The 21920-nt window shown below is 40.2% G+C and overlaps 50 non-coding genes across 50 annotated transcripts; 15 read left to right on the top strand and 35 right to left on the bottom strand.

Annotated features, from left to right (window-relative positions):
* Window positions 1-144: 144 nt before the first annotated feature.
* On the bottom strand, window positions 145-216 carry Trnae-cuc (transfer RNA glutamic acid (anticodon CUC)). Its single transcript has one exon. It is a non-coding gene; the product is annotated as a tRNA-Glu (tRNA).
* A 105-nt stretch (window positions 217-321) lies between these two features.
* On the top strand, window positions 322-393 carry Trnad-guc (transfer RNA aspartic acid (anticodon GUC)). The gene has a single exon. It is a non-coding gene; the product is annotated as a tRNA-Asp (tRNA).
* Window positions 394-842: 449 nt separating this feature from the next.
* Trnar-ucu (transfer RNA arginine (anticodon UCU)) lies at window positions 843-915 on the bottom strand. Its single transcript has one exon. It is a non-coding gene; the product is annotated as a tRNA-Arg (tRNA).
* A 159-nt stretch (window positions 916-1074) lies between these two features.
* Window positions 1075-1146, bottom strand: Trnae-cuc (transfer RNA glutamic acid (anticodon CUC)). Its single transcript has one exon. It is a non-coding gene; the product is annotated as a tRNA-Glu (tRNA).
* Window positions 1147-1251: 105 nt separating this feature from the next.
* On the top strand, window positions 1252-1323 carry Trnad-guc (transfer RNA aspartic acid (anticodon GUC)). Its single transcript has one exon. It is a non-coding gene; the product is annotated as a tRNA-Asp (tRNA).
* Window positions 1324-1776: 453 nt separating this feature from the next.
* On the bottom strand, window positions 1777-1849 carry Trnar-ucu (transfer RNA arginine (anticodon UCU)). The gene has a single exon. It is a non-coding gene; the product is annotated as a tRNA-Arg (tRNA).
* A 159-nt stretch (window positions 1850-2008) lies between these two features.
* Trnae-cuc (transfer RNA glutamic acid (anticodon CUC)) lies at window positions 2009-2080 on the bottom strand. The gene has a single exon. It is a non-coding gene; the product is annotated as a tRNA-Glu (tRNA).
* Window positions 2081-2185: 105 nt separating this feature from the next.
* Window positions 2186-2257, top strand: Trnad-guc (transfer RNA aspartic acid (anticodon GUC)). Its single transcript has one exon. It is a non-coding gene; the product is annotated as a tRNA-Asp (tRNA).
* Window positions 2258-2706: 449 nt separating this feature from the next.
* Trnar-ucu (transfer RNA arginine (anticodon UCU)) lies at window positions 2707-2779 on the bottom strand. The gene has a single exon. It is a non-coding gene; the product is annotated as a tRNA-Arg (tRNA).
* Window positions 2780-2938: 159 nt separating this feature from the next.
* Trnae-cuc (transfer RNA glutamic acid (anticodon CUC)) lies at window positions 2939-3010 on the bottom strand. The gene has a single exon. It is a non-coding gene; the product is annotated as a tRNA-Glu (tRNA).
* An 838-nt stretch (window positions 3011-3848) lies between these two features.
* Window positions 3849-3921, bottom strand: Trnar-ucu (transfer RNA arginine (anticodon UCU)). The gene has a single exon. It is a non-coding gene; the product is annotated as a tRNA-Arg (tRNA).
* A 170-nt stretch (window positions 3922-4091) lies between these two features.
* Trnad-guc (transfer RNA aspartic acid (anticodon GUC)) lies at window positions 4092-4163 on the top strand. Its single transcript has one exon. It is a non-coding gene; the product is annotated as a tRNA-Asp (tRNA).
* Window positions 4164-5083: 920 nt separating this feature from the next.
* On the bottom strand, window positions 5084-5156 carry Trnar-ucu (transfer RNA arginine (anticodon UCU)). Its single transcript has one exon. It is a non-coding gene; the product is annotated as a tRNA-Arg (tRNA).
* A 170-nt stretch (window positions 5157-5326) lies between these two features.
* Trnad-guc (transfer RNA aspartic acid (anticodon GUC)) lies at window positions 5327-5398 on the top strand. Its single transcript has one exon. It is a non-coding gene; the product is annotated as a tRNA-Asp (tRNA).
* Window positions 5399-6319: 921 nt separating this feature from the next.
* On the bottom strand, window positions 6320-6392 carry Trnar-ucu (transfer RNA arginine (anticodon UCU)). Its single transcript has one exon. It is a non-coding gene; the product is annotated as a tRNA-Arg (tRNA).
* Window positions 6393-6551: 159 nt separating this feature from the next.
* Trnae-cuc (transfer RNA glutamic acid (anticodon CUC)) lies at window positions 6552-6623 on the bottom strand. Its single transcript has one exon. It is a non-coding gene; the product is annotated as a tRNA-Glu (tRNA).
* A 573-nt stretch (window positions 6624-7196) lies between these two features.
* On the bottom strand, window positions 7197-7269 carry Trnar-ucu (transfer RNA arginine (anticodon UCU)). The gene has a single exon. It is a non-coding gene; the product is annotated as a tRNA-Arg (tRNA).
* Window positions 7270-7751: 482 nt separating this feature from the next.
* On the bottom strand, window positions 7752-7824 carry Trnar-ucu (transfer RNA arginine (anticodon UCU)). The gene has a single exon. It is a non-coding gene; the product is annotated as a tRNA-Arg (tRNA).
* A 159-nt stretch (window positions 7825-7983) lies between these two features.
* Window positions 7984-8055, bottom strand: Trnae-cuc (transfer RNA glutamic acid (anticodon CUC)). The gene has a single exon. It is a non-coding gene; the product is annotated as a tRNA-Glu (tRNA).
* Window positions 8056-8685: 630 nt separating this feature from the next.
* Trnar-ucu (transfer RNA arginine (anticodon UCU)) lies at window positions 8686-8758 on the bottom strand. Its single transcript has one exon. It is a non-coding gene; the product is annotated as a tRNA-Arg (tRNA).
* Window positions 8759-8917: 159 nt separating this feature from the next.
* On the bottom strand, window positions 8918-8989 carry Trnae-cuc (transfer RNA glutamic acid (anticodon CUC)). The gene has a single exon. It is a non-coding gene; the product is annotated as a tRNA-Glu (tRNA).
* A 105-nt stretch (window positions 8990-9094) lies between these two features.
* Trnad-guc (transfer RNA aspartic acid (anticodon GUC)) lies at window positions 9095-9166 on the top strand. The gene has a single exon. It is a non-coding gene; the product is annotated as a tRNA-Asp (tRNA).
* A 449-nt stretch (window positions 9167-9615) lies between these two features.
* Trnar-ucu (transfer RNA arginine (anticodon UCU)) lies at window positions 9616-9688 on the bottom strand. Its single transcript has one exon. It is a non-coding gene; the product is annotated as a tRNA-Arg (tRNA).
* A 159-nt stretch (window positions 9689-9847) lies between these two features.
* Trnae-cuc (transfer RNA glutamic acid (anticodon CUC)) lies at window positions 9848-9919 on the bottom strand. The gene has a single exon. It is a non-coding gene; the product is annotated as a tRNA-Glu (tRNA).
* An 854-nt stretch (window positions 9920-10773) lies between these two features.
* Window positions 10774-10846, bottom strand: Trnar-ucu (transfer RNA arginine (anticodon UCU)). Its single transcript has one exon. It is a non-coding gene; the product is annotated as a tRNA-Arg (tRNA).
* Window positions 10847-11016: 170 nt separating this feature from the next.
* Window positions 11017-11088, top strand: Trnad-guc (transfer RNA aspartic acid (anticodon GUC)). Its single transcript has one exon. It is a non-coding gene; the product is annotated as a tRNA-Asp (tRNA).
* A 922-nt stretch (window positions 11089-12010) lies between these two features.
* Trnar-ucu (transfer RNA arginine (anticodon UCU)) lies at window positions 12011-12083 on the bottom strand. Its single transcript has one exon. It is a non-coding gene; the product is annotated as a tRNA-Arg (tRNA).
* A 159-nt stretch (window positions 12084-12242) lies between these two features.
* Window positions 12243-12314, bottom strand: Trnae-cuc (transfer RNA glutamic acid (anticodon CUC)). Its single transcript has one exon. It is a non-coding gene; the product is annotated as a tRNA-Glu (tRNA).
* Window positions 12315-12419: 105 nt separating this feature from the next.
* On the top strand, window positions 12420-12491 carry Trnad-guc (transfer RNA aspartic acid (anticodon GUC)). The gene has a single exon. It is a non-coding gene; the product is annotated as a tRNA-Asp (tRNA).
* Window positions 12492-13412: 921 nt separating this feature from the next.
* Trnar-ucu (transfer RNA arginine (anticodon UCU)) lies at window positions 13413-13485 on the bottom strand. Its single transcript has one exon. It is a non-coding gene; the product is annotated as a tRNA-Arg (tRNA).
* Window positions 13486-13644: 159 nt separating this feature from the next.
* Window positions 13645-13716, bottom strand: Trnae-cuc (transfer RNA glutamic acid (anticodon CUC)). Its single transcript has one exon. It is a non-coding gene; the product is annotated as a tRNA-Glu (tRNA).
* Window positions 13717-13821: 105 nt separating this feature from the next.
* Trnad-guc (transfer RNA aspartic acid (anticodon GUC)) lies at window positions 13822-13893 on the top strand. The gene has a single exon. It is a non-coding gene; the product is annotated as a tRNA-Asp (tRNA).
* A 922-nt stretch (window positions 13894-14815) lies between these two features.
* Trnar-ucu (transfer RNA arginine (anticodon UCU)) lies at window positions 14816-14888 on the bottom strand. The gene has a single exon. It is a non-coding gene; the product is annotated as a tRNA-Arg (tRNA).
* A 170-nt stretch (window positions 14889-15058) lies between these two features.
* Window positions 15059-15130, top strand: Trnad-guc (transfer RNA aspartic acid (anticodon GUC)). The gene has a single exon. It is a non-coding gene; the product is annotated as a tRNA-Asp (tRNA).
* A 921-nt stretch (window positions 15131-16051) lies between these two features.
* Window positions 16052-16124, bottom strand: Trnar-ucu (transfer RNA arginine (anticodon UCU)). Its single transcript has one exon. It is a non-coding gene; the product is annotated as a tRNA-Arg (tRNA).
* A 158-nt stretch (window positions 16125-16282) lies between these two features.
* Trnae-cuc (transfer RNA glutamic acid (anticodon CUC)) lies at window positions 16283-16354 on the bottom strand. The gene has a single exon. It is a non-coding gene; the product is annotated as a tRNA-Glu (tRNA).
* Window positions 16355-16459: 105 nt separating this feature from the next.
* Trnad-guc (transfer RNA aspartic acid (anticodon GUC)) lies at window positions 16460-16531 on the top strand. Its single transcript has one exon. It is a non-coding gene; the product is annotated as a tRNA-Asp (tRNA).
* A 632-nt stretch (window positions 16532-17163) lies between these two features.
* Trnar-ucu (transfer RNA arginine (anticodon UCU)) lies at window positions 17164-17236 on the bottom strand. Its single transcript has one exon. It is a non-coding gene; the product is annotated as a tRNA-Arg (tRNA).
* Window positions 17237-17395: 159 nt separating this feature from the next.
* Trnae-cuc (transfer RNA glutamic acid (anticodon CUC)) lies at window positions 17396-17467 on the bottom strand. The gene has a single exon. It is a non-coding gene; the product is annotated as a tRNA-Glu (tRNA).
* Window positions 17468-17572: 105 nt separating this feature from the next.
* Trnad-guc (transfer RNA aspartic acid (anticodon GUC)) lies at window positions 17573-17644 on the top strand. Its single transcript has one exon. It is a non-coding gene; the product is annotated as a tRNA-Asp (tRNA).
* A 184-nt stretch (window positions 17645-17828) lies between these two features.
* On the bottom strand, window positions 17829-17901 carry Trnar-ucu (transfer RNA arginine (anticodon UCU)). The gene has a single exon. It is a non-coding gene; the product is annotated as a tRNA-Arg (tRNA).
* Window positions 17902-18060: 159 nt separating this feature from the next.
* Window positions 18061-18132, bottom strand: Trnae-cuc (transfer RNA glutamic acid (anticodon CUC)). The gene has a single exon. It is a non-coding gene; the product is annotated as a tRNA-Glu (tRNA).
* Window positions 18133-18237: 105 nt separating this feature from the next.
* On the top strand, window positions 18238-18309 carry Trnad-guc (transfer RNA aspartic acid (anticodon GUC)). Its single transcript has one exon. It is a non-coding gene; the product is annotated as a tRNA-Asp (tRNA).
* A 917-nt stretch (window positions 18310-19226) lies between these two features.
* On the bottom strand, window positions 19227-19299 carry Trnar-ucu (transfer RNA arginine (anticodon UCU)). The gene has a single exon. It is a non-coding gene; the product is annotated as a tRNA-Arg (tRNA).
* A 171-nt stretch (window positions 19300-19470) lies between these two features.
* Window positions 19471-19542, top strand: Trnad-guc (transfer RNA aspartic acid (anticodon GUC)). The gene has a single exon. It is a non-coding gene; the product is annotated as a tRNA-Asp (tRNA).
* Window positions 19543-20463: 921 nt separating this feature from the next.
* On the bottom strand, window positions 20464-20536 carry Trnar-ucu (transfer RNA arginine (anticodon UCU)). The gene has a single exon. It is a non-coding gene; the product is annotated as a tRNA-Arg (tRNA).
* A 159-nt stretch (window positions 20537-20695) lies between these two features.
* Window positions 20696-20767, bottom strand: Trnae-cuc (transfer RNA glutamic acid (anticodon CUC)). Its single transcript has one exon. It is a non-coding gene; the product is annotated as a tRNA-Glu (tRNA).
* Window positions 20768-20872: 105 nt separating this feature from the next.
* On the top strand, window positions 20873-20944 carry Trnad-guc (transfer RNA aspartic acid (anticodon GUC)). Its single transcript has one exon. It is a non-coding gene; the product is annotated as a tRNA-Asp (tRNA).
* Window positions 20945-21576: 632 nt separating this feature from the next.
* Window positions 21577-21649, bottom strand: Trnar-ucu (transfer RNA arginine (anticodon UCU)). The gene has a single exon. It is a non-coding gene; the product is annotated as a tRNA-Arg (tRNA).
* A 159-nt stretch (window positions 21650-21808) lies between these two features.
* Trnae-cuc (transfer RNA glutamic acid (anticodon CUC)) lies at window positions 21809-21880 on the bottom strand. The gene has a single exon. It is a non-coding gene; the product is annotated as a tRNA-Glu (tRNA).
* Between the last annotated feature and the right edge of the window lie 40 nt (window positions 21881-21920).

Genomic DNA, 21920 nt, shown 5'->3' with positions numbered 1-21920 from the left:
CGTCGCATCTTTTCACAGCCACACGTTCGAACTTGTTTCGGTGAAATATTGTTCACGAGCAAATAATGTCAACTATTAATACTGTTACAAGCTTCTGAAAATGCGCCTTATTTTACAACATAAACATAACTTTGCAAAAGAGAATTCCCAAGCGGGGAAGCGAACCCCGGCCGCCACGGTGAGAGCGTGGAATCCTAACCACTAGACCACTTGGGAAGCTTGAACTTCACATGTCAAGTATGTAGTAGAAATATGCCTCGCTGGCCGAATGCTCTGTGCTTGCAATTATCTGTGGTTTGATATCGATGTCCATTATCAGCTTCCTCGATAGTATAGTGGTGAGTATCCCCGCCTGTCACGCGGGAGACCGGGGTTCGATTCCCCGTCGGGGAGCACTTGCTTTTTTGCCTTTCTTCATATATATTGTGATTATTGTCAAGTGTAAATGAGGACAAGTTTTCGTTCCACGCTGATTGCTTCATCTAGATGTATCAACGACGAAAAAACTGTGTTATATTCTATGAATAAATTAACACCCATTTTTAAAGACCAACTTTTCTTTAATGACACTTGCCAGGCCTTGATTTTGGAATATTTATTGGTACGTGTGGTTGGAGAAAGATTGTCGTGTACTCCAAACTTACAGTTTTACTTAAATATAGGAGACTACACGAAGTGAACTTGACACTTGGTGGTAAAGATTGGGGTCACATTATACTTAATAATTTCCCTGTATAATTCAATGTTCAAACGACAACTTAAAGAGAAAATAAATGCTGCATTGTGCACATAGAGACCCAACTAAGCATACCTTTTCTGAAAGGTCTAAACTACAGACAAATCATTCCCGGTGGGATTCGAACCCGCGACCTCTGGATTAGAAGTCCAGCGCGCTATTCACTGCGCTACGGGGACTTAAAATTTCCGGTCCGTCGCATCTTTTCACAGCCACACGTTCGAACTTGTTTCGGTGAAATGTTGTTCACGAGAAAATTATGTCAACTATTAATACTGTTACAAGATTCTGAAAATGCGCCTTATTTTACAACATAAACATAACTTTGCAAAAAAGAATTCCCAAGCGGGGAATCGAACCCCGGCCGCCACGGTGAGAGCGTGGAATCCTAACCACTAGACCACTTGGGAAGCTTGAACTTTACATGTCAAGTATGTAGTAGAAATATGCCTCGCTGGCCGAATGCTCTGTGCTTGCAATTATCTGTGGTTTGATATCGATGTCCATTATCAGCTTCCTCGATAGTATAGTGGTGAGTATCCCCGCCTGTCACGCGGGAGACCGGAGTTCGATTCCCCGTCGGGGAGCACTTGCTTTTTTGCCTTTCTTCATATATATTGTAATAATTGTCAAGTGTAACTGAGGACAAGTTTTCGTTCCACGCTGATTGCTTCATCTAGATGTATCAACGACGAAAAAACTGTGTTATATTCTATGAATAAATAAACACAGATTTTTAAAGACCAACTTTTCTTTAATGGCACGTACTTGCCAGGCCTTGATTTTGGAATATTTATTGGTACGTGTGGTTGGAGAAAGATTGTCGTGTACTCCAAACTTACAGTTTTACTTGAATGTAAGAGACTACACGAAGTGAACTTGACACTTGGCGGTTAAGCTTGGGGTCACATTATACTAAATAATTTCCTTGTATAATTCAATGTTCAAACGACAACTTAAAGAGAAAATAAATGCTACATTGTGCACATAGAGACCCACATAAGCATACCTTTTCTGAAAGGTCTATACTACATACAAATCATTCCCGGTGGGATTCGAACCCGCGACCTCTGGATTAGAAGTCCAGCGCGCTATTCACTGCGCTACGGGGACTTAAAATTTCCGGTCCGTCGCATCTTTTCACAGCCACACGTTCGAACTTGTTTCGGTGAAATGTTGTTCACGAGCAAATATTGTCAACTATTAATACAGTTACAAGCTTCTGAAAATGCGCCTTATTTTACAACATAAACATAACTTTTCAAAAGAGAATTCCCAAGCGGGGAATCGAACCCCGGCCGCCACGGTGAGAGCGTGGAATCCTAACCACTAGACCACTTGGGAAGCTTGAACTTCACATGTCAAGTATGTAGTAGAAATATGCCTCGCTGGCCAAATGCTCTGTGCTTGCAATTATCTGTGGTTTGATATCGATGTCCATTATCAGCTTCCTCGATAGTATAGTGGTGAGTATCCCCGCCTGTCACGCGGGAGACCGGGGTTCGATTCCCCGTCGGGGAGCACTTGCTTTTTTGCCTTTCTTCATATATATTGTAATTATTGTCAAATGTAAATGAGGACCAGTTTTCGTTCCACGCTGATTGCTTCATCTAGATGTATCAACGACGAAAAAACTGTATTATATTTTATCAATAAATTAAAACCCATTTTTAAAGACCAACTTTTCTTTAATGACACTTGCCAGGCCTTGGTTTTGGAATATTTATTGGTACGTGTGGTTGGAGAAAGATTGTCGTGTACTCCAAACTTACAGTTTTACTTGAATGTAAGAGACTACACGAAGTGAACTTGACACTTGGCGGTTAAGCTTGGGGTCACATTATACTAAATAATTTCCTTGTATAATTCAATGTTCAAACGACAACTTAAAGAGAAAATAAATGCTACATTGTGCACATAGAGACCCACATAAGCATAACTTTTCTGAAAGGTCTATACTACATACAAATCATTCCCGGTGGGATTCGAACCCGCGACCTCTGGATTAGAAGTCCAGCGCGCTATTCACTGCGCTACGGGGACTTAAAATTTCCGGTCCGTCGCATCTTTTCACAGCCTGACGTTCGAACTTGTTTCGGTGAAATGTTGTTCACGAGCAAATAATGTCAACTATTAATACTGTTACAAGCTTCTAAAAATGCGCCTTATTTTACAACATAAACATAACTTTTCAAAAGAGAATTCCCAAGCGGGGAATCGAACCCCGGCCGCCACGGTGAGAGCGTGGAATCCTAACCACTAGACCACTTGGGAAGCTTGAACTTCACATGTCAAGTATGTAGTAGAAATATGCCTCGCTGGCCAAATGCTCTGTGCTTGCAATTAACACCGATTTTTAAAGACCAACTTTTCTTTAATGACACTTGCCAGGCCTTGGTTTTGGAATATTTATTGGTACGTGTGGTTGGAGAAAGATTGTCGTGTACTCCAAACTCACAGTTTTATTTGAGGTTACGCATTCGCAATTAATTTCCTTCTATATTACATATAAATTAGTTGAAGTTCGATATCAATTTTTACCATGATCAAGCAATGACCCACTATATCATCATACATAATTGGAAAGATAAATGCATACTCATTTGAAAAAAGAATGTCCTTTAATTCTATACGTTGTAACTCAAAATATTCACCTTAGAACAGGCACACCGGTTTTGACAGCTGTGCAGGCGACCATTTTGGGCTCAAATAGTATGACCTACTTTCGAAGCCGGAAACCATCAACAAAAAAGTAGAGCACAAAAATGGCTTTTTTCTTATTGCTTACAAATATACCTTCAAATTGATACCAAACCATTCCATTTGCAATGTATTTTACAAATCCTATGCAGCATGCACTGAACAATGTGTGCTAAGTATCAAACTGACTGCATGTAACCCTAAAAACAGGAGTTCCGGTTTGGGGTTGTGTGACCTTGAATGTAAGAGACTACACGAAGTGAACTTGACACTTGGCGGTAAAGCTTGGGGTCACATTATACTTAATAATTTCCCTGTATAATTCAATGTACAAACGACAACTTAAAGAGAAAATAAATGCTACATTGTGCACATAGAGACCCAACTAAGCATACCTTTTCTAGATACAAATCATTCCCGGTGGGATTCGAACCCGCGACCTCTGGATTAGAAGTCCAGCGCGCTATTCACTGCGCTACGGGGACTTAAAATTTCCGGTCCGTCGCATCTTTTCACAGCCACACCGTCCTAACCACTAGACCACTTGGGAAGCTTGAACTTCACATGTCAAGTATGTAGTAGAAATATGCCTCGCTGGCCGAATGCTCTGTGCTTGCAATTATCTGTGGTTTGATATCGATGTCCATTATCAGCTTCCTCGATAGTATAGTGGTGAGTATCCCCGCCTGTCACGCGGGAGACCGGGGTTCGATTCCCCGTCGGGGAGCACTTGCTTTTTTGCCTTTCTTCATATATATTGTAATTATTGTCAAGTGTAAATGAGGACAAGTTTTCGTTCCACGCTGATTGCTTCATCTAGATGTATCAACGACGAAAAAACTGTGTTATATTCTATGAATAAATTAACACCCATTTTTAAAGACCAACTTTTCTTTAATGACACTTGCCAGGCCTTGATTTTGGAATATTTATTGGTACGTGTGGTTGGAGAAAGATTGTCGTGTACTCCAAACTCACAGTTTTACTTGAGGTTACGCATGCGCAATTAATTTCCTTCTATATTACATATAAATTAGTTGAAGTTCGATATCAATTTTTACCATGATCAAGCAATGACCCACTATATCATCATACATAATTGGAAAGATAAATGCATACTCATTTGAAAAAAGGATGTCCTTTAATTCTATACGTTGTAACTCAAAATATTCACCTTAGAACAGGCACACCGGTTTTGACAGCTGTGCAGGCGACCATTTTGGGCTCAAATAGTATGACCTACTTTCGAAGCCGGTAACCATCAACAAAAAAGTAGAGCACAAAAATGGCTTTTTTTCTTATTGCTTACAAATATACCTTCAAATTGATACCAAACCATTCCATTTGCAATGTATTTTACAAATCCTATGCAGCATGCACTGAACAATGTGTGCTAAGTATCAAACTGACTGCATGTAACCCTAAAAACAGGAGTTCCGGTTTGGGGTTGTGTGACCTTGAATGTAAGAGACTACACGAAGTGAACTTGACACTTGGCGGTAAAGCTTGGGGTCACATTATACTTAATAATTTCCCTGTATAATTCAATGTACAAACGACAACTTAAAGAGAAAATAAATGCTACATTGTGCACATAGAGACCCAACTAAGCATACCTTTTCTGAAAGGTCTATACTACATACAAATCATTCTCGGTGGGATTCGAACCCGCGACCTCTGGATTAGAAGTCCAGCGCGCTATTCACTGCGCTACGGGGACTTAAAATTTCCGGTCCGTCGCATCTTTTCACAGCCACACCATCCTAACCACTAGACCACTTGGGAAGCTTGAACTTCACATGTCAAGTATGTAGTAGAAATATGCCTCGCTGGCCGAATGCTCTGTGCTTGCAATTATCTGTGGTTTGATATCGATGTCCATTATCAGCTTCCTCGATAGTATAGTGGTGAGTATCCCCGCCTGTCACGCGGGAGACCGGAGTTCGATTCCCCGTCGGGGAGCACTTGCTTTTTTGCCTTTCTTCATATATATTGTAATTATTGTCAAGTGTAAATGAGGACAAGTTTTCGTTCCACGCTGATTGCTTCATCTAGATGTATCAACGACGAAAAAACTGTGTTATATTTTATGAATAAATTAACACCCATTTATAAAGACCAACTTTTCTTTAATGACACTTGCCAGGCCTTGATTTTGGAATATTTATTGGTACGTGTGGTTGGAGAAAGATTGTCGTGTACTCCAAACTCACAGTTTTATTTGAGGTTACGCATGCGCAATTAATTTCCTTCTATATTACATATAAATTAGTTGAAGTTCGATATCAATTTTTACCATGATCAAGCAATGACCCACTATATCATCATACATAATTGGAAAGATAAATGCATACTCATTTGAAAAAAGGATGTCCTTTAATTCTATACGTTGTAACTCAAAATATTCACCTTAGAACAGGCACACCGGTTTTGACAGCTGTGCAGGCGACAATTTTGGGCTCAAATAGTATGACCTACTTTCGAAGCCGGAAACCATCAACAGAAAAAGTAGAGCACAAAAATGGCTTTTTTTCTTATTGCTTACAAATATACCTTCAAATTGATACCAAACCATTCCATTTGCAATGTATTTTACAAATCCAATGCAGCATGCACTGAACAATGTGTGCTAAGTATCAAACTGACTGCATGTAACCCTAAAAACAGGAGTTCCGGTTTGGGGTTGTGTGACCTTGAATGTAAGAGACTACACGAAGTGAACTTGACACTTGGCGGTAAAGCTTGGGGTCACATTATACTTAATAATTTTCCTGTATAATTCAATGTACAAACGACAACTTAAAGAGAAAATAAATGCTACATTGTGCACATAGAGACCCAACTAAGCATACCTTTTCTGAAAGGTCTATACTACATACAAATCATTCCCGGTGGGATTCGAACCCGCGACCTCTGGATTAGAAGTCCAGCGCGCTATTCACTGCGCTACGGGGACTTAAAATGTCCGGTCCGTCGCATCTTTTCACAGCCACACGTTCGAACTTGTTTCGGTGAAATGTTGTTCACGAGCAAATAATGTCAACTATTAATACTGTTACAAGCTTCTGAAAATGCGCCTTATTTTACAACATAAACATAACTTTGCAAAAGAGAATTCCCAAGCGGGGAATCGAACCCCGGCCGCCACGGTGAGAGCGTGGAATCCTAACCACTAGACCACTTGGGAAGCTTGAACTTCACATGTCAAGTATGTAGTAGAAATATGCCTCGCTGGCCGAATGCTCTGTGCTTGCAATTATCTGTGGTTTGATATCGATGTCCATTATCAGCTTCCTCGATAGTATAGTGGTGAGTATCCCCGCCTGTCACGCGGGAGACCGGGGTTCGATATTTATTGGTACGTGTGGTTGGAGAAAGATTGTCGTGTACTCCAAACTCACAGTTTTTTTTCTTATTGCTTACAAATATACCTTCAAATTGATACCAAACCATTCCATTTGCAATGTATTTTACAAATCCTATCCAGCATGCACTGAACAATGTGTGCTAAGTATCAAACTGACTGCATGTAACCCTAAAAACAGGAGTTCCGGTTTGGGGTTGTGTGACCTTGAATGTAAGAGACTACACGAAGTGAACTTGACACTTGGCGGTAAAGCTTGGGGTCACATTATACTTAATAATTTCCCTGTATAATTCAATGTACAAACGACAACTTAAAGAGAAAATAAATGCTACATTGTGCACATAGAGACCCAACTAAGCAAGCTTTTCTGAAAGGTCTATACTACATACAAATCATTCCCGGTGGGATTCGAACCCGCGACCTCTGGATTAGAAGTCCAGCGCGCTATTCACTGCGCTACGGGGACTTAAAAATTCCGGTCCGTCGCATCTTTTCACAGCCACACGTTCGAACTTGTTTCGGTGAAATATTGTTCACGAGCAAATAATGTCAACTATTAATACTGTTACAAGCTTCTGAAAATGCGCCTTATTTTACAACATAAACATAACTTTGCAAAAGAGAATTCCCAAGCGGGGAAGCGAACCCCGGCCGTTTTCGTTCCACGCTGATTGCTTCATCTAGATGTATCAACGACGAAAAAACTGTGTTATATTCTATGAATAAATTAACACCCATTTTTAAAGAAAAACTTTTCTTTAATGACACTTGCCAGGCCTTGATTTTGGAATATTTATTGGTACGTGTGGTTGGAGAAAGATTGTCGTGTACTCCAAACTTACAGTTTTACTTAAATATAGGAGACTACACGAAGTGAACTTGACACTTGGTGCACATAGAGACCCAACTAAGCATACCTTTTCTGAAAGGTCTAAACTACAGACAAATCATTCCCGGTGGGATTCGAACCCGCGACCTCTGGATTAGAAGTCCAGCGCGCTATTCACTGCGCTACGGGGACTTAAAATTTCCGGTCCGTCGCATCTTTTCACAGCCACACGTTCGAACTTGTTTCGGTGAAATGTTGTTCACGAGAAAATAATGTCAACTATTAATACTGTTACAAGATTCTGAAAATGCGCCTTATTTTACAACATAAACATAACTTTGCAAAAAAGAATTCCCAAGCGGGGAATCGAACCCCGGCCGCCACGGTGAGAGCGTGGAATCCTAACCACTAGACCACTTGGGAAGCTTGAACTTTACATGTCAAGTATGTAGTAGAAATATGCCTCGCTGGCCGAATGCTCTGTGCTTGCAATTATCTGTGGTTTGATATCGATGTCCATTATCAGCTTCCTCGATAGTATAGTGGTGAGTATCCCAGCCTGTCACGCGGGAGACCGGAGTTCGATTCCCCGTCGGGGAGCACTTGCTTTTTTGCCTTTCTTCATATATATTGTAATAATTGTCAAGTGTAACTGACGACAAGTTTTCGTTCCACGCTGATTGCTTCATCTAGATGTATCAACGACGAAAAAACTGTGTTATATTCTATGAATAAATTAACACAGATTTTTAAAGACCAACTTTTCTTTAATGGCACGTACTTGCCAGGCCTTGATTTTGGAATATTTATTGGTACGTGTGGTTGGAGAAAGATTGTCGTGTACTCCAAACTTACAGTTTTACTTGAATGTAAGAGACTACACGAAGTGAACTTGACACTTGGCGGTTAAGCTTGGGGTCACATTATACTAAATAATTTCCTTGTATAATTCAATGTTCAAACGACAACTTAAAGAGAAAATAAATGCTACATTGTGCACATAGAGACCCACATAAGCATACCTTTTCTGAAAGGTCTATACTACATACAAATCATTCCCGGTGGGATTCGAACCCGCGACCTCTGGATTAGAAGTCCAGCGCGCTATTCACTGCGCTACGGGGACTTAAAATTTCCGGTCCGTCGCATCTTTTCACAGCCACACGTTCGAACTTGTTTCGGTGAAATGTTGTTCACGAGCAAATATTGTCAACTATTAATACTGTTACAAGCTTCTGAAAATGCGCCTTATTTTACAACATAAACATAACTTTTCAAAAGAGAATTCCCAAGCGGGGAATCGAACCCCGGCCGCCACGGTGAGAGCGTGGAATCCTAACCACTAGACCACTTGGGAAGCTTGAACTTCACATGTCAAGTATGTAGTAGAAATATGCCTCGCTGGCCAAATGCTCTGTGCTTGCAATTATCTGTGGTTTGATATCGATGTCCATTATCAGCTTCCTCGATAGTATAGTGGTGAGTATCCCCGCCTGTCACGCGGGAGACCGGGGTTCGATTCCCCGTCGGGGAGCACTTGCTTTTTTGCCTTTCTTCATATATATTGTAATTATTGTCAAATGTAAATGAGGACCAGTTTTCGTTCCACGCTGATTGCTTCATCTAGATGTATCAACGACGAAAAAACTGTATTATATTTTATCAATAAATTAAAACCCATTTTTAAAGACCAACTTTTCTTTAATGACACTTGCCAGGCCTTGGTTTTGGAATATTTATTGGTACGTGTGGTTGGAGAAAGATTGTCGTGTACTCCAAACTTACAGTTTTACTTGAATGTAAGAGACTACACGAAGTGAACTTGACACTTGGCGGTTAAGCTTGGGGTCACATTATACTAAATAATTTCCTTGTATAATTCAATGTTCAAACGACAACTTAAAGAGAAAATAAATGCTACATTGTGCACATAGACACCCACATAAGCATAACTTTTCTGAAAGGTCTATACTACATACAAATCATTCCCGGTGGGATTCGAACCCGCGACCTCTGGATTAGAAGTCCAGCGCGCTATTCACTGCGCTACGGGGACTTAAAATTTCCGGTCCGTCGCATCTTTTCACAGCCTGACGTTCGAACTTGTTTCGGTGAAATGTTGTTCACGAGCAAATAATGTCAACTATTAATACTGTTACAAGCTTCTAAAAATGCGCCTTTTTTTACAACATAAACATAACTTTTCAAAAGAGAATTCCCAAGCGGGGAATCGAACCCCGGCCGCCACGGTGAGAGCGTGGAATCCTAACCACTAGACCACTTGGGAAGCTTGAACTTCACATGTCAAGTATGTAGTAGAAATATGCCTCGCTGGCCAAATGCTCTGTGCTTGCAATTAACACCCATTTTTAAAGACCAACTTTTCTTTAATGACACTTGCCAGGCCTTGGTTTTGGAATATTTATTGGTACGTGTGGTTGGAGAAAGATTGTCGTGTACTCCAAACTCACAGTTTTATTTGAGGTTACGCATGCGCAATTAATTTTCTTCTATATTACATATAAATTAGTTGAAGTTCGATATCAATTTTTACCATGATCAAGCAATGACCCACTATATCATCATACATAATTGGAAAGATAAATGCATACTCATTTGAAAAAAAGAATGTCCTTTAATTCTATACGTTGTAACTCAAAATATTCACCTTAGAACAGGCACACCGGTTTTGACAGCTGTGCAGGCGACCATTTTGGGCTCAAATAGTATGACCTACTTTCGAAGCCGGTAACCATCAACAAAAAAGTAGAGCACAAAAATGGCTTTTTTTCTTATTGCTTACAAATATACCTTCAAATTGATACCAAACCATTCCATTTGCAATGTATTTTACAAATCCTATGCAGCATGCACTGAACAATGTGTGCTAAGTATCAAACTGACTGCATGTAACCCTAAAAACAGGAGTTCCGGTTTGGGGTTGTGTGACCTTGAATGTAAGAGACTACACGAAGTGAACTTGACACTTGGCGGTAAAGCTTGGGGTCACATTATACTTAATAATTTCCCTGTATAATTCAATGTACAAACGACAACTTAAAGAGAAAATAAATGCTACATTGTGCACATAGAGACCCAACTAAGCATACCTTTTCTGAAAGGTCTATACTACATACAAATCATTCTCGGTGGGATTCGAACCCGCGACCTCTGGATTAGAAGTCCAGCGCGCTATTCACTGCGCTACGGGGACTTAAAATTTCCGGTCCGTCGCATCTTTTCACAGCCACACCATCCTAACCACTAGACCACTTGGGAAGCTTGAACTTCACATGTCAAGTATGTAGTAGAAATATGCCTCGCTGGCCGAATGCTCTGTGCTTGCAATTATCTGTGGTTTGATATCGATGTCCATTATCAGCTTCCTCGATAGTATAGTGGTGAGTATCCCCGCCTGTCACGCGGGAGACCGGAGTTCGATTCCCCGTCGGGGAGCACTTGCTTTTTTGCCTTTCTTCATATATATTGTAATTATTGTCAAGTGTAAATGAGGACAAGTTTTCGTTCCACGCTGATTGCTTCATCTAGATGTATCAACGACGAAAAAACTGTGTTATATTTTATGAATAAATTAACACCCATTTTAAAAGACCAACTTTTCTTTAATGACACTTGCCAGGCCTTGATTTTGGAATATTTATTGGTACGTGTGGTTGGAGAAAGATTGTCGTGTACTCCAAACTCACAGTTTTATTTGAGGTTACGCATGCGCAATTAATTTCCTTCTATATTACATATAAATTAGTTGAAGTTCGATATCAATTTTTACCATGATCAAGCAATGACCCACTATATCATCATACATAATTAGAAAGATAAATGCATACTCATTTGAAAAAAGGATGTCCTTTAATTCTATACGTTGTAACTCAAAATATTCACCTTAGAACAGGCACACCGGTTTTGACAGCTGTGCAGGCGACAATTTTGGGCTCAAATAGTATGACCTACTTTCGAAGCCGGAAACCATCAACAGAAAAAGTAGAGCACAAAAATGGCTTTTTTTTCTTATTGCTTACAAATATACCTTCAAATTGATACCAAACCATTCCATTTGCAATGTATTTTACAAATCCAATGCAGCATGCACTGAACAATGTGTGCTAAGTATCAAACTGACTGCATGTAACCCTAAAAACAGGAGTTCCGGTTTGGGGTTGTGTGACCTTGAATGTAAGAGACTACACGAAGTGAACTTGACACTTGGCGGTAAAGCTTGGGGTCACATTATACTTAATAATTTTCCTGTATAATTCAATGTACAAACGACAACTTAAAGAGAAAATAAATGCTACATTGTGCACATAGAGACCCAACTAAGCATACCTTTTCTGAAAGGTCTATACTACATACAAATCATTCCCGGTGGGATTCGAACCCGCGACCTCTGGATTAGAAGTCCAGCGCGCTATTCACTGCGCTACGGGGACTTAAAATTTCCGGTCCGTCGCATCTTTTCACAGCCACACGTTCGAACTTGTTTCGGTGAAATGTTGTTCACGAGAAAATAATGTCAACTATTAATACTGTTACAAGATTCTGAAAATGCGCCTTATTTTACAACATAAACATAACTTTGCAAAAGAGAATTCCCAAGCGGGGAATCGAACCCCGGCCGCCACGGTGAGAGCGTGGAATCCTAACCACTAGACCACTTGGGAAGCTTGAACTTCACATGTCAAGTATGTAGTAGAAATATGCCTCGCTGGCCGAATGCTCTGTGCTTGCAATTATCTGTGGTTTGATATCGATGTCCATTATCAGCTTCCTCGATAGTATAGTGGTGAGTATCCCCGCCTGTCACGCGGGAGACCGGGGTTCGATTCCCCGTCGGGGAGCACTTGCTTTTTTGCCTTTCTTCATATATATTGTAATTATTGTCAAGTGTAAATGAGGACAAGTTTTCGTTCCACGCTGATTGCTTCATCTAGATGTATCAACGACGAAAAAACTGTGTTATATTCTATGAATAAATTAACACCCATTTTTAAAGACCAACTTTTCTTTAATGACACTTGCCAGGCCTTGATTTTGGAATATTTATTGGTACGTGTGGTTGGAGAAAGATTGTCGTGTACTCCAAACTCACAGTTTTACTTGAGGTTACGCATGCGCAATTAATTTCCTTCTATATTACATATAAATTAGTTGAAGTTCGATATCAATTTTTACCATGATCAAGCAATGACCCACTATATCATCATACATAATTGGAAAGATAAATGCATACTCATTTGAAAAAAGGATGTCCTTTAATTCTATACGTTGTAACTCAAAATATTCACCTTAGAACAGGCACACCGGTTTTGACAGCTGTGCAGGCGACCATTTTGGGCTCAAATAGTATGACCTACTTTCGAAGCCGGAAACCATCAACAGAAAAAGTAGAGCACAAAAATGGCTTTTTTTCTTATTGCTTACAAATATACCTTCAAATTGATACCAAACCATTCCATTTGCAATGTATTTTACAAATCCTATGCAGCATGCACTGAACAATGTGTGCTAAGTATCAAACTGACTGCATGTAACCCTAAAAACAGGAGTTCCGGTTTGGGGTTGTGTGACCTTGAATGTAAGAGACTACACGAAGTGAACTTGACACTTGGCGGTAAAGCTTGGGGTCACATTATACTTAATAATTTTCCTGTATAATTCAATGTACAAACGACAACTTAAAGAGAAAATAAATGCTACATTGTGCACATAGAGACCCAACTAAGCATACCTTTTCTGAAAGGTCTATACTACATACAAATCATTCCCGGTGGGATTCGAACCCGCGACCTCTGGATTAGAAGTCCAGCGCGCTATTCACTGCGCTACGGGGACTTAAAATTTCCGGTCCGTCGCATCTTTTCACAGCCACACGTTCGAACTTGTTTCGGTGAAATATTGTTCACGAGCAAATAATGTCAACTATTAATACTGTTACAAGCTTCTGAAAATGCGCCTTATTTTACAACATAAACATAACTTTGCAAAAGAGAATTCCCAAGCGGGGAATCGAACCCCGGCCGCCACGGTGAGAGCGTGGAATCCTAACCACTAGACCACTTGGGAAGCTTGAACTTCACATGTCAAGTATGTAGTAGAAATATGCCTCGCTGGCCGAATGCTCTGTGCTTGCAATTATCTGTGGTTTGATATCGATGTCCATTATCAGCTTCCTCGATAGTATAGTGGTGAGTATCCCCGCCTGTCACGCGGGAGACCGGGGTTCGATTCCCCGTCGGGGAGCATTTGCTTTTTTGCCTTTCTTCATATATATTGTAATTATTGTCAAGTGTAAATGAGGACAAGTTTTCGTTCCACGCTGATTGCTTCATCTAGATGTATCAACGACGAAAAAACTGTGTTATATTCTATGAATAAATTAACACCCATTTTTAAAGACCAACTTTTCTTTAATGACACTTGCCAGGCCTTGGTTTTGGAATATTTATTGGTACGTGTGGTTGGAGAAAGATTGTCGTGTACTCCAAACTCACAGTTTTATTTGAGGTTACGCATGCGCAATTAATTTCCTTCTATATTACATATAAATTAGTTGAAGTTCGATATCAATTTTTACCATGATCAAGCAATGACCCACTATATCATCATACATAATTGGAAAGATAAATGCATACTCATTTGAAAAAAAGAATGTCCTTTAATTCTATACGTTGTAACTCAAAATATTCACCTTAGAACAGGCACACCGGTTTTGACAGCTGTGCAGTCGACCATTTTGGGCTCAAATAGTATGACCTACTTTCGAAGCCGGAAACCATCAACAAAAAAGTAGAGCACAAAAATGGCTTTTTTTTCTTATTGCTTACAAATATACCTTCAAATTGATACCAAACCATTCCATTTGCAATGTATTTTACAAATCCTATGCAGCATGCACTGAACAATGTGTGCTAAGTATCAAACTGACTGCATGTAACCCTAAAAACAGGAGTTCCGGTTTGGGGTTGTGTGACCTTGAATGTAAGAGACTACACGAAGTGAACTTGACACTTGGCGGTAAAGCTTGGGGTCACATTATACTTAATAATTTCCCTGTATAATTCAATGTACAAACGACAACTTAAAGAGAAAATAAATGCTACATTGTGCACATAGAGACCCAACTAAGCATACCTTTTCTGAAAGGTCTATACTACATACAAATCATTCTCGGTGGGATTCGAACCCGCGACCTCTGGATTAGAAGTCCAGCGCGCTATTCACTGCGCTACGGGGACTTAAAATTTCCGGTCCGTCGCATCTTTTCACAGCCACACCATCCTAACCACTAGACCACTTGGGAAGCTTGAACTTCACATGTCAAGTATGTAGTAGAAATATGCCTCGCTGGCCGAATGCTCTGTGCTTGCAATTATCTGTGGTTTGATATCGATGTCCATTATCAGCTTCCTCGATAGTATAGTGGTGAGTATCCCCGCCTGTCACGCGGGAGACCGGAGTTCGATTCCCCGTCGGGGAGCACTTGCTTTTTTGCCTTTCTTCATATATATTGTAATTATTGTCAAGTGTAAATGAGGACAAGTTTTCGTTCCACGCTGATTGCTTCATCTAGATGTATCAACGACGAAAAAACTGTGTTATATTTTATGAATAAATTAACACCCATTTTTAAAGACCAACTTTTCTTTAATGACACTTGCCAGGCCTTGATTTTGGAATATTTATTGGTACGTGTGGTTGGAGAAAGATTGTCGTGTACTCCAAACTCACAGTTTTATTTGAGGTTACGCATGCGCAATTAATTTCCTTCTATATTACATATAAATTAGTTGAAGTTCGATATCAATTTTTACCATGATCAAGCAATGACCCACTATATCATCATACATAATTGGAAAGATAAATGCATACTCATTTGAAAAAAGGATGTCCTTTAATTCTATACGTTGTAACTCAAAATATTCACCTTAGAACAGGCACACCGGTTTTGACAGCTGTGCAGGCGACAATTTTGGGCTCAAATAGTATGACCTACTTTCGAAGCCGGAAACCATCAACAGAAAAAGTAGAGCACAAAAATGGCTTTTTTTCTTATTGCTTACAAATATACCTTCAAATTGATACCAAACCATTCCATTTGCAATGTATTTTACAAATCCAATGCAGCATGCACTGAACAATGTGTGCTAAGTATCAAACTGACTGCATGTAACCCTAAAAACAGGAGTTCCGGTTTGGGGTTGTGTGACCTTGAATGTAAGAGACTACACGAAGTGAACTTGACACTTGGCGGTAAAGCTTGGGGTCACATTATACTTAATAATTTTCCCGTATAATTCAATGTACAAACGACAACTTAAAGAGAAAATAAATGCTACATTGTGCACATAGAGACCCAACTAAGCATACCTTTTCTGAAAGGTCTATACTACATACAAATCATTCCCGGTGGGATTCGAACCCGCGACCTATGGATTAGAAGTCCAGCGCGCTATTCACTGCGCTACGGGGACTTAAAATTTCCGGTCCGTCGCATCTTTTCACAGCCACACGTTCGAACTTGTTTCGGTGAAATATTGTTCACGAGCAAATAATGTCAACTATTAATACTGTTACAAGCTTCTGAAAATGCGCCTTATTTACAACATAAACATAACTTTGCAAAAGAGAATTCCCAAGCGGGGAATCGAACCCCGGCCGCCACGGTGAGAGCGTGGAATCCTAACCACTAGACCACTTGGGAAGCTTGAACTTCACATGTCAAGTATGTAGTAGAAATATGCCTCGCTGGCCGAATGCTCTGTGCTTGCAATTATCTGTGGTTTGATATCGATGTCCATTATCAGCTTCCTCGATAGTATAGTGGTGAGTATCCCCGCCTGTCACGCGGGAGACCGGGGTTCGATTCCCCGTCGGGGAGCACTTGCTTTTTTGCCTTTCTTCATATATATTGTGATTATTGTCGAGTGTAAATGAGGACAAGTTTTCGTTCCACGCTGATTGCTTCATCTAGATGTATCAACGACGAAAAAACTGTGTTATATTCTATGAATAAATTAACACCCATTTTTAAAGACCAACTTTTCTTTAATGACACTTGCCAGGCCTTGATTTTGGAATATTTATTGGTACGTTGGAGAAAGATTGTCGTGTACTCCAAACTTACAGTTTTACTTGAATGTAAGAGACTACACGAAGAGAACTTGACACTTGGTGGTAAAGCTTGGGGTCACATTATACTTAATAATTTCCCTGTATAATTCAATGTTCAAACGACAACTTAAAGAGAAAATAAATGCTGCATTGTGCACATAGAGACCCACATAAGCATACCTTTTCTGAAAGGTCTAAACTACAGACAAATCATTCCCGGTGGGATTCGAACCCGCGACCTCTGGATTAGAACGAATAAACTGTGTTATATTCTATGAATAAATTAACACCCATTTTTAAAGACCAACTTTTCTTTAATGACACTTGCCAGGCCTTGATTGTGCACATAGACACCCACATAAGCATACCTTTTCTGAAAGGTCTAAACTACAGACAAATCATTCCCGGTGGGATTCGAACCCGCGACCTCTGGATTAGAAGTCCAGCGCGCTATTCACTGCGCTACGGGGACTTAAAATTTCCGGTCCGTCGCATCTTTTCACAGCCACACGTTCGAACTTGTTTCGGTGAAATGTTGTTCACGAGAAAATAATGTCAACTATTAATACTGTTACAAGATTCTGAAAATGCGCCTTATTTTACAACATAAACATAACTTTGCAAAAGAGAATTCCCAAGCGGGGAATCGAACCCCGGCCGCCACGGTGAGAGCGTGGAATCCTAACCACTAGACCACTTGGGAAGCTTGAACTTCACATGTCAAGTATGTAGTAGAAATATGCCTCGCTGGCCGAATGCTCTGTGCTTGCAATTATCTGTGGTTTGATATCGATGTCCATTATTAGCTTCCTCGATAGTATAGTGGTGAGTATCTCCGCCTGTCACGCGGGAGACCGGGGTTCGATTCCCCGTCGGGGAGCACTTGCTTTTTTGCAAGTGAACTTGACACTTGGCGGTAAAGCTTGGGGTCACATTATACTTAATAATTTTCCTGTATAATTCAATGTACAAACGACAACTTAAAGAGAAAATAAATGCTACATTGTGCACATAGAGACCCAACTAAGCATACCTTTTCTGAAAGGTCTATACTACATACAAATCATTCCCGGTGGGATTCGAACCCGCGACCTCTGGATTAGAAGTCCAGCGCGCTATTCACTGCGCTACGGGGACTTAAAATTTCCGGTCCGTCGCATCTTTTCACAGCCACACGTTCGAACTTGTTTCGGTGAAATATTGTTCACGAGCAAATAATGTCAACTATTAATACTGTTACAAGCTTCTGAAAATGCGCCTTATTTTACAACATAAACATAACTTTGCAAAAGAGAATTCCCAAGCGGGGAATCGAACCCCGGCCGCCACGGTGAGAGCGTGGAATCCTAACCACTAGACCACTTGGGAAGCTTGAACTTCACATGTCAAGTATGTAGTAGAAATATGCCTCGCTGGCCGAATGCTCTGTGCTTGCAATTATCTGTGGTTTGATATCGATGTCCATTATCAGCTTCCTCGATAGTATAGTGGTGAGTATCCCCGCCTGTCACGCGGGAGACCGGGGTTCGATTCCCCGTCGGGGAGCACTTGCTTTTTTGCCTTTCTTCATATATATTGTAATTATTGTCAAGTGTAAATGAGGACAAGTTTTCGTTCCACGCTGATTGCTTCATCTAGATGTATCAACGACGAAAAAACTGTGTTATATTCTATGAATAAATTAACACCCATTTTTAAAGACCAACTTTTCTTTAATGACACTTGCCAGGCCTTGGTTTTGGAATATTTATTGGTACGTGTGGTTGGAGAAAGATTGTCGTGTACTCCAAACTCACAGTTTTATTTGAGGTTACGCATGCGCAATTAATTTCCTTCTATATTACATATAAATTAGTTGAAGTTCGATATCAATTTTTACCATGATCAAGCAATCACTATATCATCATACATAATTGGAAAGATAAATGCATACTCATTTGAAAAAAAGAATGTCCTTTAATTCTATACGTTGTAACTCAAAATATTCACCTTAGAACAGGCACACCGGTTTTGACAGCTGTGCAGTCGACCATTTTGGGCTCAAATAGTATGACCTACTTTCGAAGCCGGAAACCATCAACAAAAAAGTAGAGCACAAAAATGGCTTTTTTTCTTATTGCTTACAAATATACCTTCAAATTGATACCAAACCATTCCATTTGCAATGTATTTTACAAATCCTATGCAGCATGCACTGAACAATGTGTGCTAAGTATCAAACTGACTGCATGTAACCCTAAAAACAGGAGTTCCGGTTTGGGGTTGTGTGACCTTGAATGTAAGAGACTACACGAAGTGAACTTGACACTTGGCGGTAAAGCTTGGGGTCACATTATACTTAATAATTTCCCTGTATAATTCAATGTACAAACGACAACTTAAAGAGAAAATAAATGCTACATTGTGCACATAGAGACCCAACTAAGCATACCTTTTCTGAAAGGTCTATACTACATACAAATCATTCTCGGTGGGATTCGAACCCGCGACCTCTGGATTAGAAGTCCAGCGCGCTATTCACTGCGCTACGGGGACTTAAAATTTCCGGTCCGTCGCATCTTTTCACAGCCACACCATCCTAACCACTAGACCACTTGGGAAGCTTGAACTTCACATGTCAAGTATGTAGTAGAAAATATGCCTCGCTGGCCGAATGCTCTGTGCTTGCAATTATCTGTGGTTTGATATCGATGTCCATTATCAGCTTCCTCGATAGTATAGTGGTGAGTATCCCCGCCTGTCACGCGGGAGACCGGAGTTCGATTCCCCGTCGGGGAGCACTTGCTTTTTGCCTTTCTTCATATATATTGTAATTATTGTCAAGTGTAAATGAGGACAAGTTTTCGTTCCACGCTGATTGCTTCATCTAGTTGTATCAACGACGAAAAAACTGTGTTATATTTTATGAATAAATTAACACCCATTTTTAAAGACCAACTTTTCTTAATGACACTTGCCAGGGCCTTGATTTTGGAATATTTATTGGTACGTGTGGTTGGAGAAAGATTGTCGTGTACTCCAAACTCACAGTTTTATTTGAGGTTACGCATGCGCAATTAATTTCCTTCTATATTACATATAAATTAGTTGAAGTTCGATATCAATTTTTACCATGATCAAGCAATGACCCACTATATCATCATACATAATTGGAAAGATAAATGCATACTCATTTGAAAAAAAGGATGTCCTTTAATTCTATACGTTGTAACTCAAAATATTCACCTTAGAACAGGCACACACCGTTTTGACAGCTGTGCAGGCGACAATTTGGGCTCAAATAGTATGACCTACTTTCGAAGCCGGAAACCATCAACAGAAAAAGTAGAGCACAAAAATGGCTTTTTTTCTTATTGCTTACAAATATACCTTCAAATTGATACCAAACCATTCCATTTGCAATGTATTTTACAAATCCAATGCAGCATGCACTGAACAATGTGTGCTAAGTATCAAACTGACTGCATGTAACCCTAAAAACAGGAGTTCCGGTTTGGGGTTGTGTGACCTTGAATGTAAGAGACTACACGAAGTGAACTTGACACTTGGCGGTAAAGCTTGGGGTCACATTATACTTAATAATTTTCCCGTATAATTCAATGTACAAACGACAACTTAAAGAGAAAATAAATGCTACATTGTGCACATAGAGACCCAACTAAGCATACCTTTTCTGAAAGGTCTATACTACATACAAATCATTCCCGGTGGGATTCGAACCCGCGACCTCTGGATTAGAAGTCCAGCGCGCTATTCACTGCGCTACGGGGACTTAAAATTTCCGGTCCGTCGCATCTTTTCACAGCCACACGTTCGAACTTGTTTCGGTGAAATATTGTTCACGAGCAAATAATGTCAACTATTAATACTGTTACAAGCTTCTGAAAATGCGCCTTATTTTACAACATAAACATAACTTTGCAAAAGAGAATTCCCAAGCGGGGAATCGAACCCCGGCCGCCACGGTGAGAGCGTGGAATCCTAACCACTAGACCACTTGGGAAGCTTGAACTTCACATGTCAAGTATGTAGTAGAAATATGCCTCGCTGGCCGAATGCTCTGTGCTTGCAATTATCTGTGGTTTGATATCGATGTCCATTATCAGCTTCCTCGATAGTATAGTGGTGAGTATCCCCGCCTGTCACGCGGGAGACCGGGGTTCGATTCCCCGTCGGGGAGCACTTGCTTTTTTGCCTTTCTTCATATATATTGTGATTATTGTCAAGTGTAAATGAGGACAAGTTTTCGTTCCACGCTGATTGCTTCATCTAGATGTATCAACGACGAAAAAACTGTGTTATATTCTATGAATAAATTAACACCCATTTTTAAAGACCAACTTTTCTTTAATGACACTTGCCAGGCCTTGATTTTGGAATATTTATTGGTACGTTGGAGAAAGATTGTCGTGTACTCCAAACTTACAGTTTTACTTGAATGTAAGAGACTACACGAAGTGAACTTGACACTTGGTGGTAAAGCTTGGGGTCACATTATACTTAATAATTTCCCTGTATAATTCAATGTTCAAACGACAACTTAAAGAGAAAATAAATGCTGCATTGTGCACATAGAGACCCACATAAGCATACCTTTTCTGAAAGGTCTAAACTACAGACAAATCATTCCCGGTGGGATTCGAACCCGCGACCTCTGGATTAGAACGAATAAACTGTGTTATATTCTATGAATAAATTAACACCCATTTTTAAAGACCAACTTTTCTTTAATGACACTTGCCAGGCCTTGATTGTGCACATAGACACCCACATAAGCATACCTTTTCTGAAAGGTCTAAACTACAGACAAATCATTCCCGGTGGGATTCGAACCCGCGACCTCTGGATTAGAAGTCCAGCGCGCTATTCACTGCGCTACGGGGACTTAAAATTTCCGGTCCGTCGCATCTTTTCACAGCCACACGTTCGAACTTGTTTCGGTGAAATGTTGTTCACGAGAAAATAATGTCAACTATTAATACTGTTACAAGATTCTGAAAATGCGCCTTATTTTACAACATAAACATAACTTTGCAAAAGAGAATTCCCAAGCGGGGAATCGAACCCCGGCCGCCACGGTGAGAGCGTGGAATCCTAACCACTAGACCACTTGGGAAGCTTGAACTTCACATGTCAAGTATGTAGTAGAAATATGC

The sequence above is a fragment of the Dreissena polymorpha genome, chromosome 5, assembly GCF_020536995.1.
Source record: "Dreissena polymorpha isolate Duluth1 chromosome 5, UMN_Dpol_1.0, whole genome shotgun sequence".
NCBI lineage: Eukaryota > Metazoa > Mollusca > Bivalvia > Myida > Dreissenidae > Dreissena > Dreissena polymorpha.
This window is presented reverse-complemented; position numbering and strand designations above follow the sequence as displayed.